The 17284-nt window shown below is 41.3% G+C and overlaps 1 protein-coding gene across 12 annotated transcripts in view; it reads right to left on the reverse strand.

Annotated features, from left to right (window-relative positions):
- Positions 1-17284, reverse strand: part of KIAA0319L (KIAA0319 like) — a 129170-nt gene that overhangs the window by 107708 nt on the left and 4178 nt on the right. The gene's annotated exons all lie outside the window — the stretch shown is intronic.

A 17284-nucleotide genomic window follows, 5' to 3' on the forward strand; every position in this document is an offset into this window, starting at 1 on the left:
AAAGTTTGGCCTATACATAAAAGTGGTTCTAAAAAGAAAGAATTGTTTTTCTAAAAAGAAAAGCACCTAGATATGATGTTGTGAATCTAGCAATTCCCTAGCCCACTTGTAGATGGTATTGTTGAGAACCTGCAGTTGATTGCCATCTCTCATTGCAGTTATTACCGGCTGATAAATTTTTTGCATTCAGCACAATCATACCAACCTCCCTTGGAAACCCACACAAAGAACCCTGAATCAGAGCACTATTTTGTTTTTTTTTGGGAAGGTTTTTTCTTTTCTTTTCTTCTCTTTTTCTGGCTTGTTTTGTTGCTTTCAAAGAGAAGGTCATTTAGAGGGCCGCAGCAGAAATATGTAAATTAAACAGAAGAGTAGGCTTGGGAGGAAGTAAGGAAATAATATAGCTAGCCATGAAGTGTTATTTCAGCAGATATGGCCAATAGAGGAAAAGTTTATATCAATTCATCCATTGAAACTCTCTCTTTTTGGAGCATTATGTAAGTGCCATAAAAAAAAAAAAAAAAAACTGCAGTGGGCTGAACTGGGACATGTGAGGACTCAATACAACCAAGCTTCAGATACTTAAATATCTCGAACCACTTTTTGCTTATAGCAAATAAAATGCAGAACTACAGATGCTTTCTCATCTGTGTGTAAATGAAAGCAAAACTGTGTGAGTAGTTAGTATTCTTAGAATTTTTGAGAGCCGGTTTATTTAAATTAAATCAAAGCCAATCTGTATCTGTACAGAAATAATTTTCTTAGGGCTCTTATTCTCTAGACTTACAGAGCTGTACATACTCTTCCCTCTATCCCTCCCTCTAAGATAAAAAACTGAAAAGAGCTCTGCGGGTTACAAGCCACTTCAAATGAATCTGGGAGGAGGAGGTTCAAAGGGATTAGAATATACCATGTCTTACCAGCCTGCTATATAGAACAGGGTTCAGCTATTCTCTGCCCCATTCTTTGTGTTCCCACAGCACATCTTGGAATTGATTATGCTTCTTTATGTTTCTACATCTATCTCTGCCTCCATAGTGTGACCTCTCTGATGGTAGGAACTGGGTTTTATTTAGCCTGGAACATTATTTGTTGACCTGAAATGTGTGTATCTATAGTATATACATAATACCTAGATGCTAATTATCATTAATAATGTGAATTAAGCATCCTAGAGAAGGTATCAAAAACACAGTCCGGGCACAGTGGCTCACACCTATAATTCCAGCACTTTGGGAAGCCGAGGCTGGCGGATTGCCTGAGGTTAGGAGTTCGAAACCACCCTGGCCAACACAGTGAAACCCCATCTCTATTATAACTACAAAAATCAGCCAGGCACGGTAGCGCGCACCTGTAGTCCCAGCTACTCGGGAGGCTGAGGCAGGAGAATCGCTTGCACTTGGGAGATAGAGGCTGCAGTGAGCTGAGATCATGCCACCACACTCCAGCCTGGCCAACAGAGTGAGACTCTGTCTCCAAAAAAAAAAATGCAGTTAGCTTATTTTAAGGCACTGAATGTGAGACAACACATTTAAAGAGCCAGAGACCACAAATATTAGAAGAATGTAATCTAAGTCAACACCATAATGTGGCACTGACATTCAGATAATTTCATATTGTTTGGTTTACTTATTGCAATCATGTGGCTTTTAATAGATTTCATTTTTCTGACATGTTTTTACATGCATTTTTTTCTTATACCTCCATTTTCAAGTTAATTGTAAGTCATACATTCTACTGACAGAAATAAAAATTTGGGCAAATTGGTCAACACTCCTGACTGCCAAATTATCTACTATGGACTATCTCTAACTGCACAGAAACTGGTGTTTCCTTATCCTCATCTGTACAATGGCAACATTTCTTTGCTGCTTCAAAAATGGTATTAATTCTAGGCAGGGAAATAAGAAAACCCAAATGTTCCTCAGTGTCTCTCTCTTTGACACACATACACTCCCTACACGGACACAGGAAAGCCCTGGAAACATATCGTACACATACGGCCTTCACTCTCCACCACTTCCTCTCCACTGACAGAGGCAGCCATGCTGCCAAGGTAGCAACCCCCACATGAAATACAAAAGAGTGGAGGCGAAACAGCTCAATCAAAACAGCTTGGGAACGGAAAGGATGGTACACTTGTCAAAGAAAGTCTCCAGGGATAGGCCAGAAAACTTTTGTTTCTGCCTTGAACATCATGAGCAAATAACCCTGCTCCAGGTCTGCAGACCTGAGCTCAGAGGCCAACTCCTCCCTTTAACCTTTCACAGAAGGGTAACAGGAAAACTCGCTGTTATTTGAAAAGTCCATTGTGAGAAATGTCAGAGTGCAGCTTATAAGTATACCCTGGGGAGCACAGCTGACAGCAATTTTGAAAACCAAGCAGTTAGAAACTGATGAAGTAGAATGCACAGGTAGAAGACAGCTTGGCACTGCTTCAGCATATGGGGCTGCTTGCTTCAGGCCAGATGCCACAGACTGACCCAGCAGGATGCAGATTACTCAACTTTCTGAGATGGAAGATGGCTCTTCAGCTTTTCTCTACAAGGCTGCTTCATTTATTCTGATTAAGATTCATTCACTCTAGCCACCCCACTTCCATAAGCCTCCAGCTGACTCAGGTTGCCCTCAGTTAAGGACAATAAACATTGAGCTGTATCAAAAACAAACAAATAAACAAACAAAAATAGAGGAGCCATTTCTTAACAGGCAGGATGGCAGTCCTCTTGAAATTGTGAACCTGAATCTGAAATGAAGGCTACAGAAGTGAAACTGAATCAATATTACCCCCCACTCCATCTCCCAGGTCTGATAATATTAGTCATTCCCCTTATTAACTAAAAGTGAAAGAATTCATAAGCACACATTTATTTCAAACTCAAATGTGCTGCTGGATTAGAATCAAAACATAATGTTAAGCCAGTTGGAAAAAAGAGAGCATTCCTAAAAATCCTGTCATCTGCTGGGAGAGTTTAAAAAGGGGAACTGAAGTGAGACACACTGGGCACCCATCTTTAGGGGCAGAGTCTGAAGTGAGTAGAGTTCCAGATAGGCCTTGGCTGGCATTCCTCCCTGTTTCTGTTTCCCCTTGGACAGTGTCTGTGATGGCTAACTCACCATTCAGGGACATTCATAATTCTTTCTCTTCTTAGGGCATTTTACAGTTTCCTTTTGTGATTGGCCACGGAAGTTCAAGATTTATATAACTGGTGCTTGCTTCATGCTAAGCATTGAAATGGTTCACCTGAGATCCTGAGTAACAAACTTGATGCCAAGGGCAGGAGCACCCTAATGCAGATAAGACTTTCAAGTGCTGATGGGCTGGGTGTATCTAACGCCCATGAAATCACCACAGGAACACAGTTCCAACTTGGAGGCAAAGGCTACAGCTATAGCACTCTTTCCACATTTCCAAATAACCTCTCTAACTGCTTATTCAGGAAACGTGGATTATTAAAGGTGAGAGAGAGCGCTGGATAGAAAGGAAAACTGGAGATATACCATCTTGTGGACAGGAACTTCACCTACATAATTCTTGGCAGAAGGTTATTCCATTAAGACCAGCTTGAGACATCAAATTGTCTGGTCTCCTACATTCCCAGGATTCTGCAAGGAAGACTAGGTCTCTATTGTCATGGCATTACCTTGGGACCCTAGGGAAGCCTCAAACTCCTGGAAGGGAATCTTGATGTCAGCAATGCCATCCCTCTCAAAGGGAATTTCTGTTCCCTAAGAATGGCAAAGGTATTAACAGACTGCAAGCTTCATAAGAGCAGAAACCATATCTGTCCTGCTCACCAATGTACTTAGTTTCCTTTTTTTCTTGAGACAGTCACTGTTGCCCGAGCTGGAGTGCAATAGCATGATCATGGCTCACTGCAGCCTCGACTTCCTGGGCTCAAGCAATCCTCTTACCTCAGCCTCTCAGCTAGCTGGGACCACAGATGCACACCATCAAGCACAGCTAACTTTTTATTATGTTTTTGTTACAGGGTCTCACTATGTTATCCAGACTGTTCTCAAACTCCTGGCCTCAAACGATCCACCTGCCTCGGCCTCCCAAACTGCTGGGATTACAAGCATGAGTCACTGCACCTGGTCTTACCACTGCATTTCTAATGCCTAGGATAGCAGGCACCTGATAAATATGTTTGGCAGGAAGGAAGCACAGGACAAACTCTGTAAGCTACGTCTTTTTTGTTTTGTTTTGTTTTGTTTTGTTGTTGTTGTTGTTGTTGTTGTTTTGAGATGGAATCTAACTCTGTCACCCAAGCTGGAGTCCGATGGTGCAATCTTGGCTCACCACAACGTCTGCCTCCTGGGTTCAAGTGATTCTCCTGCCTCAGCCTCCTGAGTAGCTGGGACTACAGATATGCACCACCACACCTCGCTAATTTTTGTATTTTTAGTAGAGATGGGGTTTCACCATGTTGGCCAGGCTGGTTTTGAACTCCTGACCTCAGGTGATTCACCTGCCTCGGCCTCCCAAAGTGCTGGGATTATAGGCGTCAGCCACCGTGCCCAGCCTACAAGCTACTTCTAACCCAAAACCCAAAAGTGTTGTTCAATCAGCCCCAGCCAAAACACTGTCCTGACCAAAGACAGAGCCAACCTGGCCTAGCACAAGGCCTTGCCAAGCATGGGCACATATCAGTATGGGGGGAAGTAAACTAGGGCAGAGAGCAAGGTGGAGTCATGGCAGCAGAACAGAGTCCTCTTTCAGAGGAAATGTTTCCTTAGCTGGGGGAAGAAACAAGTGGCCCATCATGCTCCTCAGTGGCATATTACAATCACGAAAAATTCATAATATAACTCATTCTGTCATGGGCTTCAATTAATCTCAGACCTGTAAAGCTATATGAATAGAGGCCTACTTTCCCTAACAATACAGAAAGGCCAGCTGCCTACCGCATACTTAATAATGTGCAGACAAAGCTCCCACCGGACAGAGGTTTAAGAAGCCAGCAGAGAACTCAACCCTCCTGCCTGCTGGGTCATCTGGCGATTAGACAAGAATTTAACCATATTAAACTTTTATGTTATTGCTAACATTTGCTGAGTTTTATTTATGCACCTGGGAGTAGGCTAAGCCCTTTGCATGAATATTTTATTTAATCCTCACAATCCTGTTAAGAGGTACTGTCATTTCCATTTTATAGATGAAAAACCTGATGGAAAGGTTTCAGTACCAGCACCCAGTACATAATAAAACCAGGACTGAGACTTGTCTGACACCCAAGCCCATGCTCCACACCCTTGGCCACTCTGTCTCCTATCTCTTGCTCAGTTGATGAAAAGGCAGATGGTCAAGACCAATTCTCACAACTTCTCTCTGGAACTTATCCAGTACTATCTGGAGTCAAAAGCGGCTACAGGATCTTAACCAAATGGGCTTTTCTCAGGAAAGCTGCTAGAAGAAGGATCAGAAGAAAGTTCAAAAGGCAGGTCCTCAAATCAAGAGCTATCCATTTTGACCCAAACCCTTCACTACTGTTCATCTGAAAATAGGTGTCCACAGGGAAGAGTTGAGGCTTTAAAAAAATTAAAAAGTGTCCAAACACTAACCACACACATAGTTCTTGACGGTGTTCCTGCCAGTTCCACACAATGCCTTGAATTAGAAGCTGTTCCAATTACTGAGATTTTTATAAAATCTCCAAAATAAGCCAAAAGGCTATGCTTCGGCCCTGCAATTGTTGTTTGTTTTTATAAACTCCTCTGCTGTTTTATTATTTCCTCCCTTGAGGAATTCCTGAGGAGAATAAAATTTAAGATAGTTTTTAAACTGAGTTGGGTTTACTACCCAATTATGCTAATTTTCTCATCCCTCTTCATTCTGTCACACAAATGGAGAAGTAAGTTTATATTTGCACAGGTCTTCCAAAGGGCAAAAAGAACCCACCAAAATTATAGTTTTCCAAGACAGTAGGATTTACGATGATTATCTCTCACTGAAGTGTTTAAGCAAGACACAATGATTTAATTTCACTGAGAGAGAGACCAACTTTAGCAAGTTCTGATTGGTCTTACTTATGTCAATTAAATCGTGATATAACAAGATCCCAAGATCCCATAGACTTGCTCAATGCTAGCTGAATTTTAGAATCAAAAACCTTGCATGGTTTGTGTTAACAGCCAGAAAATTCTACTTTCCCCCAACTGCCATGTACTCAAGTCATTATCCTACAATCTGAGGAGACAGATTTAGGATTAATAATTTATTACCTTCCTGTACTGCAATGTAGTTAAGAATATAGGACAATTTGGCAGGAGAAAGTTCCTGTTGAAGACTCATTGCTGTAAGATATATTCCATTAGTCATCTGCCTCAGTTTGGGTGCCCAACAGATACATGAAGAGCAGAGATATAATGCCACCTAAAAAGTCTCCTGAAAATGCTTTTCCCCTGAAGATAAAGACCAATGCATGTTCAAAGTATATCATTCTCTTAAAGGAAAAAGACACCACTGGCTCTGACTGGTACAACAGAGGCTACAGCCCTCAAAGTAAGGGCAAAGGAGGCAAGTGAGGGCAAGGCCCACAGGTACCTTTTGCCTGCCAGGGACACTTACTTGGGTTCAGGAATACAGGCAGGTATGAGAACAAAAAAAAAGGCAACTAGTGGTAAAGAGACCTCTTGCTAAGATAGGAGGTGTTTTTGTCCCATCTGCAGTCTCTGTAGAGGTTGAGGGTGATAATTAATCTCTCCCACCCAGAGTCTGGGAATAATTAAAATATGAAGCATGGCAGTTAGGTGCAGATGAAGATCAAAATATTATCTTTATAGTCAGTGATAAGGATGACTGGAGAACATGGCTGAGATGTGTAACCACAAACAGCCTTTATTATACTTTCCTATACTGAATTAAACTTACCTAACTGGACAAAATGCAGGCTGACCTGGCATGGGCAGACCAGCTACAGCATGGCAGTGGGAGAAGATATAAAAATCCTGAAGACTGGGCCAGGTGTGGTGGCTCACGCCTATAATCCTAGCACTTTGGGAGGCCGAGGCGGGCAGACTGCCTGAGCTCAGGAGTTTGAGACCAGCCTGGGCAACACAGTGAATCCCCGTTTCTACTAAAAATACAAAAAATTAGGCAGGCATGGCAGCATGCACCTGTAGTCCCAGCTACTCAGGAGTCTGAGGCAAGAGAATCGCTTGATCCCGGGAGGTGGAAGTTGCAGTGAGCCGAGATTGTGCCACCGCACTCCAGCCTGGGCGACAGACGGAGACTCCGTCTCAAAAGAAAAAAAAAAAAAAAAATCCTGAAGACTGGCCACTTCATACAATAGGATTATTTTCTAATCTCATCAATCAGAAACATCACTCTGCCACTCATAGAGTGAGTAAGAGAAAAGGCAGAGGATATAGCAAAAATTACTCCCCAAAACTTGTTCCCTCCTAGGGAGTGAAGTGCCCACTTAACACGCTGAGGTTGAAAAACAGAGCAGGAAAGAATGATGTTCCATGTATATTCATGTATATTCCAAGGTGTATATAACATGTATATACCTACAGCAGGTATAGTGCTAGATGCTAGAGATGGAACTATGAGTAAAATAAGTTTCATGGAGTAGACACACACATAAACAACTAATCAAAGCAGACTTCTGCTCAAAGCCATAATGGAGTAGTTGATATCAGACTCCCCGTCCTGCCGTAAACAACTACAAAACTGGACAGAAGATACAATCCAACTGTTTTTAGTCAGGCAATAACAGGCAGGGCAAGGTTGCAATCCTGAGAAGGGAAACCTGAAGTGAAACCATAACTGCCCAGCTGTATATTAAGGGACAATTTCCCAACCATGACATAGGAAGCTGGAACCCAAACAGAACACATGGGTCTCACTGAGCCCAGGAAGCAGACATGTGAATTTGGCTAGAAGGTGAGGAGTGAGAATTTGAGAGGAAGGAGCTGTGAAGAAAGGGGGCCCCAGAAGTCCAGTGGGAGGGTCCCTGCCAGTCCGTGGCTGGACTATAAAGGCATGAGGCAAGACCACATGATGTTTATTAATTAGATGGTAGATGCTACAGGGCTGAGAGAGACTCACTAGAGGTCAAGTAGTGCCCTCTAGGGGGACAAGAGGAGCATGTTGGAACTCTGGCCCTGCCAGAGTGAAGAGTGAAGTAATCACATTAATGCCATACACCAGCAGAGACACCAGAAAGGCCTCACCTTAGGAGTAAGGACTATACTCTAGAGCAAAACCTACTCTGAACCTCTCCTCACAAAGCCTAAGGCCACACAGAGTATAACAAGGTATAATCAGAGAGAGATGCATAGACATTATGAGAACATTACAGAAGTCCACACCAGGGGTCTCAGGGAAAGCATGAGAAAGGAGCTTATGTTTACCTGAATTGGAATACATCAGGCAGAATGGTAATGCCATATGCAGAGAAATGGAGCCTTCTACATAGAAATGTCAGATGAACTGTGACATGCATGTGAAGGAGAGAAAGTAACAGAGAATGACTCAGGTGACCGGGCACGGTGGCTCACACCTGTAACCCCAGAACTTAGGGAGGGTGAGGCGGGTGGATCATTTGAGATCAGGAGTTTGAGACCAGCCTGGCCAACATGGTGAAATCTTGTCTGTAGTAAAAATACAAAAATTAGCCGGGCGTGGTGGCAGGTGCCTGTAATCCCAGCTACTCAGGAGGTTGAGGCAGGAGAATCACTTGAACCTGAGAGGCAGAGGTTGCAGTGAGCCAAGATCACGCCACTGTGCTCCAGCCTGGGCAACAGAGCAAGACTCAGCCTTGAAAAAAAAAAAAAAAAAAACGACTCAGGGATTTCTACCTCAGAATACGGCTAGAGGTGGTCTTTTCATGGTTATAGGGAATAAAGGAGAAGAAAGGGGGGTAAAAGATCACAGGTTCAGTTTCACTATACTAAGTTAGAGGCAGCCGTGAGACATCTTGGCTGGAGATGTGCGACACACAGATGGCTAAGTGGTCTGGAGCTCAGGAATGGTTATAAATTTGGAAGTAGTGAGCACATAGGTTACAAGTGAGGAAAAGAATAAGACTGCCCAGGGAGAGCACAAGTGGGACAAAAAAGGGTTGAAACAGAATCCTGACAAACAAAAGACGTAAGGGAGAGAAGGCAGTGGGGGAAAAATAATTAGAAAGTGCCATGCATTGGCTAGGAGGAGGACAAAACAAAGCATGGTATAACTCAAGGCAAGTGAGGAAATGGTCTCAAGAAGGTAATCAAAGGTGTCAAATGCAGCAGAGATGTTAAGTAAGGTAAGAAGTAAAGGTGTCCAACTAGGAAGGTCAATAGTTACCCTGGCAAAAGCCAAGGTTTGGGCAGAAGCCAGAACTTACTGAATTCAGAAGAAGACAAAGGTGGGAGAATGGAAACAGCAAATGTGGTCTACTCTTTCAGAAAGCTTCACTGACTGCAAAGATCAAATCAGGGAACTGGACAGCAATCTTTCACGAAGAACAGTGCCTGCCTCAATAAATATTTATTGACTGGGTAAGTAATTTTAAAAATGAACAAAATAATGAGGAAATCTATACCCTTCTAGTTGTTTCCCTAGTCCTTGTCTCTTACTGTGTCAGTCTGTCCATCTATAAACTGAATATGTATTAGGCCCAAGCCAAGTTCCATTTCCTCCATGAAGCTTTCCTTGATTTTTCTAACCTTCAACACCTTTTCTACTATAATAAAAAAGATGAACAATAACAAGTGTTGGCAAGGATGCAGAGATACTGAAACCCTCATACATTACTGGTGGAAATATAAAATGGTGCAGCTGCTGTAGAAAACAGTTTCTCAAAAAAGTTAAACCAAGAGTTACCATATCATCCAGCAATTCCACTCCTATATATAAATATATATGTGAAATTTTATATATAAAATTATATACATATATAAATAGTGGAATTGCTGGATCATATATATATTATTATATATACCATACATAAATAGTGGAATTGCTGGATCATATATATGTAATATATGTGTGATATGTATGTAATATACATGTGTGATATGTATATGTGTGTTATATATATGTGATATGTAATATATGAAATATATATGATCATATGTAATATATATGATCCAGCAATTCTACTATTTATATGTAATATATATATAATATACACATATTATATATTTATGATTATATATAATCCAGCAATTCCACTATTTATATATACATTTATTTTAGATAAATGTATATATAGAATATATATTTTAATATAGTGTAATTGGTACATATATAATGGAGTGGAATTGCATATATATGTAATACATATATATACATGATCCAGCAATTGCACTATTTATATATAAATACATGTATTTATCTATATATACAGATACCCAAGAAAATTAAAAACATATGTTCACACAAAAATGTATACGTAAATGTTAAGAGCAACATTGTTCATAATAGCCAAAAAGTAGAAAAAACCCAATGTCCATCAACTGATGAATGGATAAACAAAATGTTGCACATCCATAAAACAGAATATTATTCAGCCATAAAAAGAAACCAAGTACTGATACCTCCTAGGATATGGATGAACCTTGGAAATATTATGCTAAATGAAATAAACCAGATGCAAAAGGCCACGTATTGTAAGATTCCATTTATGAAATGTCCAGAATAGGCAAATCCATAGAGTCAGAAAGCAGATTTGTGGTTTCTAGCAGCTGGGGGAGGAGAGGATAGGGGGTGACTGCTAATGGGTACAGGGCTTCTTCTAGGGGTGAGAAAAAGTTCTGGAATTAGACAGTGCTATATCTCAATTTTTAAAAACTTCTTGGCCAGGTGCAGTGGCTCACACCTGTAATCCCAGCACTCTGGGAAGCCAAGGTGGGTAGATTGCTCAAGGCCAGGAGTTTGACACCAGCCTGGCCAACATGGCAAAACCCCATCTCTACTAAAAATACAAAACTTAGCCAGGTGTGGTGGTGTACCCCTGTAGTCCCAGCAACTTGGAAGGCTGGGGCACAAGAATTGCTTGAACCCGGGAGGCTGAGGTTGCAGTGAGCTGAGATCGTACCACTGCAGTCCAGCCTGGGCCACAGAGTGTGACTCTGTCTCAAAAAAAAAAAAAAAAATTCCTCTAATCTCTTTACTACAGAACACCTAAATTCTACCCATCTCTTTAGGACTACCTCTACTTGTTTATATTGAGTGAAATTACTGAGAGGTTCCTTGAAGACAGAGACTCATCAACTTTCTCCGGACTATTTGATTAACATCCTAACGGATACCCTAACCTCTAATCCTGACCTCCTCCCTTTTCCATTCACCTGCATCTCGACAATTATCATTCTTCTACACTACTGCGAAAATTATCCAGAAATTTACCAGTATTATAGTACATTTAATACAGTATTAATACAGTTTTATATTTAATACTAGTATTAAAGTATTATAGTGTTTGCCTTAAGAGGTGCACAAGACAAATCCCTGGGGCATGAAAAGAAAATATTAGACTTCTTCATATTTGCTTCTGTTGATCCCTTTAAAATTTTGTTTTTGGCATCTCTTACATATACATAAGACATTATTAGTACAAAATTACATGTTATAATGTATAAATAAATATACAGGGGTACACTCTCAATTTTTCAATGGATTAAAGTGCATCATGAAAAAAATTTATAGACCATCTACCTAAAAAGATTAAAACTGAAGCTCCTTAGCATGAAGCTTCATGCCAAGTCACAAAGGATCTCGTATGTGACCTAGCCACCACCTACCTCTTCTGGAGCTGCCAAACCAGCTTTGCTCTTTATATTCCAGTAGTGCTAAATTGCTTGTGGAGTTTTTTCTATATACCATGCTATTTCACTTTTGTGCCTTTGCTCTTGCATTCCCATTGCATGGGAATACCCTTTGAATCCTTCAAATTCAACCTTCACAACTCTGTTCAGGCATCAGCTTCTCTAGAAAGAACTCCTTAGAGCACCCTCTTTGCCTCCAAGCTAAATGCTTCTCCCATGGTTCCAGTAGCACTCTGTGCGTTGCATCCTTTTTTTTTTTTTTTTTTTTTTTTTTTTTTGAGAGACAGGGTCTCCCTCTATCCCCACACTGGACTACAGTGACATGATCATAGCTCACTGCAGTCTTGAACTCCTGGGCTCAGGTGATCCTCTCATCTCAGCCTCTCGAGTAGCTAGGACTACAGGTGCCCACCACCACACCCGGCTAATTTTTATTTTTTATTTGTGTAGACATGAGGTCTAATTATGTTGTCCAGGCTGGTCTTGAACTCCTGGCCTCGGGTGATCCTCCTGCCTCAGCCTCTCAAAGTGCTAGGATAAACCAATGCACCTGACCTCTACCTTTTCACTTGCCACTGGTAGTTATTCCAGGGAAAGGACTGTACTGTACTAATCTTTATTATCCTGGTGCCTAGCCTAGAAGCAGACTCCTAGTAAGTTCTCAAAAAATGGTTCTGAATTGAATAATGTTTCTCTGTACTCAAAATACATATTAACTAACTGCATAATCTCCTTCCCAGAGGTAGGGAAATGTCAGTACAAGTTTTCACAGCCAGTTGTTAGCTTTGGGCCTAAGGACATTAACTTCAGTGATTCTCCTTGTTTTAGATTTCTAGGGCCAATTAGGTCCTTGCATCCCCCACAAACATGCACACATAACTCTTCAGATGTATACATTCTTTCTTTGTATGTGTTAACATATTTGTTAAGATTTTTGTCAATTTTGTTGGTCCCAAAGTGTCTCCTTAAAGTGCTCTGGGACCAACAAAATTGGTCCCAAATTATTGTGTCTCCTTAAAGTGCCTTTCCATACCTCTGCTCTGATTGTGTTGTTGTTCAAGCTTAATTCTCAAGGAACAATTCCCTTATTGGTAATTTATTATTCAGTCAACAAATATTTTATGCATCTACTATGCGCCAAGCCCTTGGTACCCGCTAAGAATACCCAGCAAAACTAAAAGAGGCAACATGTCTGCTCTCAAGAAGCTGACAATCTATTGTAGGAATTTCCAAACTCCTGAGATCACTTCCTATTTGTCTCCAGATGAGAATCCCCAGGTCCAAAATGCTATTTTTCAAGCCACTTAACAATAAAATTAAACAGAAAAATAGCCATTCAATGGCACACAAGGAAAACACAGATAGACCATCTTTTATCAAATTGTAATTGATGCTTCCAATAATCAATGTTTTCTAACAGTAGGGCCTCAGCACTGAACCCAAAAGTGGAAATACAAAAGCTCACCATGTATAAGTCAACAGCTGTGGGGGGCCGGGCGCGGTGGCTCAAGCCTGTAATCCCAGCACTTTGGGAGGCCAAGACGGGAGGATCACGAGGTCAGGAGATCGAGACCATCCTGGCTAACACGGTGAAACCCTGTCTCTACTAAAAAATACAAAAAACTAGCCGGGCGAGTTGGCGGGCGCCTGTAGTCCCAGCTACTCGGGAGGCTGAGGCAGGAGAATGGCGTAAACCTGGGAGGCGGAGCTTGCAGTGAGCTGAGATCCGGCCACTGCACTCCAGCCTGGGCAACAGAGCGAGACTCTGTCTCAAAAAAAAAAAAAAAAAACAAAACAACAAAAAAAAAACCGTTGCCTGGGGCTCTACCAAAGATGGAGCAAACTCCTAACGGGAAGTGAAGGAAACGGGAGTGAAGGATAACTGCAGAGCTGCCTTAATTTGGTTAGTTTTTCAGAAATAATCCATGAGCTAAATAACAGCAGGAATCAAGAATGTATTTTATCTGGAAAAAAAGTAAACACTCAGGTAAACACTGAGTAAACTCATGAGTAGAGAAATACTGACTCAGGCTCCCACGGATAGGTTTTTGCTGTTATTATTTTGTTGTTGCTTTTTCAAGTAGGTTGTTTTCCCCCTTATATAAAAAGGTATACAAGTATACCAAAGGAAGGCCTGGAAAACACAGAAAAATATAAAGAGATAATAATTCCTCTAGTCAAAAAAATACATAAATATTTAGTTGTACATCTTGTTTCAGACTGTTTTCTATTACATAACTTTTTCTTCTTTTCACAAAATTGACACCATGTTGAATATGTAGTTGCATAACTTGATTTTATCATTTAATATTAGGAGCATTTTCCCGTGTACTTTTTTTTTTTACAATTATTAAACATTTTTTATGTTAGTTTTTTTTTTTTTTTTTGAGACGGAGTCTCGCTGTGTCGCCCAGGCTGGAGTGCAGTGGCCGGATCTCAGCTCACTGCAAGATCCGCCTCCCGGGTTCACGCCATTCTCCTGCCTCAGCCTCCCGAGTAGCTGGGACTACAGGCGTCCGCCACATCGCCCGGCTAGTTTTTTGTACTTTTTTTTTAGTAGAGATGAGGTTTCACCGTGTTAACCAGGATGGTCTCGATCTCCTGACCTCGTGATCCGCCCGTCTTGGCCTCCCAAAGTGCTGGGATTACAGGCTTGAGCCACCGCGCCCGGCCAACATTTTTTAATTCTAAAGAGACAGGGCCTCACTATGTTGCCGACTGGTCTCAAACTCTTAGGCTGAAGCAATCCTCCCATCTTGGCCCCCTGAGTAGCTGGGACTAGAGACGTGTGCCACCACACCAGCTTTTCTTTTAAAATATGAATTTTAAGACTCGATAATATCCCACCATGTGGAGATGCAAAGATTCCACCACTCTTCTATAATCAAGCAGGTTTTAGCAATATTTTGCAGCACAGAATAAATGAGTGTTGATGAGCGCTCTCATTCACAACTATCTAAATGTATCCTTCAGATAAATTCTTAAATGAAGAATTGAGTCAAAAATATGAATTTCTTTTAGGGCTCTTGATATTTATGCCAAGAAGTTCTCTGTTCAAACTCGTCAGCACTATATGAGGACAACCACATCACCCCTTGGCAGCACTAGGTATTTTTACTTTAATCTTCATCAATATGACAGATTTAAAAGGATATTTCATTTTAATCTGTAGTTTTGATTGGTAATGAGAATGAACATTTTAAATACGCTCATTTTAATTTCTTATTTATGGCACTCTGTTTATGCCTTTTATTTTTTCTTTTTTTCTTTTTTTTTTTTTAGATGGAGTCTTGCTCTGTTGGCCAGGCTGGAGTGCTGTGGTGCGGTTATGGCTCATTGCAACCTCCACCTCCTGGGTTCTAGCAATTCTCCTGCCTCAGCCTCCTGAGTAGCTGGGATTACATGTGCACACCATCAAGCCTGGCTAATTTTTTGTATTTTTAGTAGAGACAGGGTTTCACCATGTTGGTCAGGCTGGTCTTGAACTCCTAACCTCAGGTGATCCACCCACCTCAGCCTCCCAAGGTGCTGGGATTACAGGCATGAGCCAACACGCCCAGCCCTATTTATTTTTTCTATTAGGATATTCCTTTAAAAAAAAAATGGGAAGGAGCTCCAATTAAATCAAAGTATATAACAAATATGTCTGTCACATGTTGCTTGCATGTTCCCTCAATTTGAACATACATTTGAACATACATGGCTCTTGATCTTTTAATTTCCATGGTAAAAGCTCCAAATTTTTCTAAAATAGATCTGGCATAACCTAATCCCCCCCAGAACTACTCCTAACACCACCACTTTTGCACTTCTACACTTAATTAGGGTGCTGCTTTTAAGCACCAAGCTCAAGGTTACTAAAGACTTGTACAATGAGCCTACAATGCTGTGTTTAAGCAAGTGCTAGATTGGAAAGCACAGAAAGACTTGGAATTGCTTCTTCATCCTCTGTACTTTGAATCTCTCAAATAACAAGCTGCTTACCATGGTACTGGGTAAAAAAAAAAAAAAAAATTGCTGCTGGGTGTGGTGGCTCATGCCTGTAATCCCAGCACTTTGGAAGGCTGAGGCGGGCAGATCATGAGGTCAAAAGATGGAGACCATCCTGGCCAACATGGTGAAACCCCGTCTCTACTAAAGATACAAAAGTTAGCTGGGTGTGGTGGCGGGCACCTGTAGTCCCAGCTACTCGGGAGGCTGAGGCAGGAGAATCACTTGAACCCGGGAAGTGGAGGTTGCAGTGAGCAGAGATAGCGCCACTGTACTCCAGCCTGGCAGCAGAGTAAGACTCCGCTTCAAAAAAAAAAAAAATGCCTTTGGTCCTCCAAAACATCACCTGTGGTCGGAAGGCAGAGTACCAGAAGAGAAAGTATGAGCTCTACAGTGGACAAACCTGGGTTTAGAATCCTAGCTCCATCATGTTCTTGCTATGTAACCTTGGTCAAGTCATTTTGCCTCTCTAGGCCTCAATTTCCTTATCTATAAAATGAGAAGAAAACTATCTGTTTTAGGGTTATCATGAAGATTAAATGAGATAAGGTATGTAATGTTTATAATTAGGAGTCTGGTATGTGGTAGGTGTGCTTCAAAAAATGTAAATTTACACCAGGCATGGTGGTTGGTGCCTGCAATCCCAGCTATTCAGTAGGCCAAGGCTGGAGGATTGACTGAAGCCAGGAGCTTGAGACCAACCTGGGCAAAATAGCAAGACCCCATCTCTAAAAAAAATGTAAAAATTAGCCAGGCAGATGGGTGCAGTGGCTCATGCCTGTAATCTCAGCACTTTGGGAAGCTGAGGCATGCAGATCACTTGAGGTCAGGAGTTTGAGACCAGCGTGGCCAACGTGGCAAACTCTATCTCTACTAAAATATAAAAAGTATAAAATATAAAAATTAGCCGGGTGTGGTGGTGTGTGCCTGTAATTCCAGCTACTCAGGAGGCTGAGGCAGGAGAATTGCTTGAACCCGGGAGGCAGAGTTTGCAGTGAGCCGAGATTATGCCACTGCACTCCAGCCTAGGTGATGGAGTGACACTGTCTCAAAAATAAAAATAAAAATAAATTTGCCAGGCATACTAGCTCATGCCTGGAGGCTGAGGCAAGAGGATAGCTTGAGCCCAGGAGTTTGAGGCTGCAGGCAGCTATGGTCGCACCATTGTACTCCAGCCTGGGCAACAAGAAGCCATCTCTTTTTTTTAAAAAAGTGATTTTTTCCCTACTCTGATGGTGCTAAATCAATTCCTTATTTAATTCTATCGCTCTTATATAAAACGTTGACCTGAAATAGTCAGCTGTCCCAGCAAAGCATCATCTGGGGTTAAAAAAAAAAAAAAAAATGTAAATCAGCTTTCTGTCAAGTGCAACTTCCACTGCTATAATCATGTAATCATCAACCACCACTGCAAGACAACAAAAACCCCAAAGCTAATGTTCCTGAAATTGCTAAATACAATAATTACTATGGTTTCAAAATCATGACCACCAACTCCCTTAGGAAAGCAACAGAAATCTTTGTAATTATA

This window comes from Papio anubis, chromosome 1 (genome assembly GCF_008728515.1).
Source record: "Papio anubis isolate 15944 chromosome 1, Panubis1.0, whole genome shotgun sequence".
NCBI classification, from domain to species: Eukaryota; Metazoa; Chordata; class Mammalia; order Primates; family Cercopithecidae; genus Papio; species Papio anubis.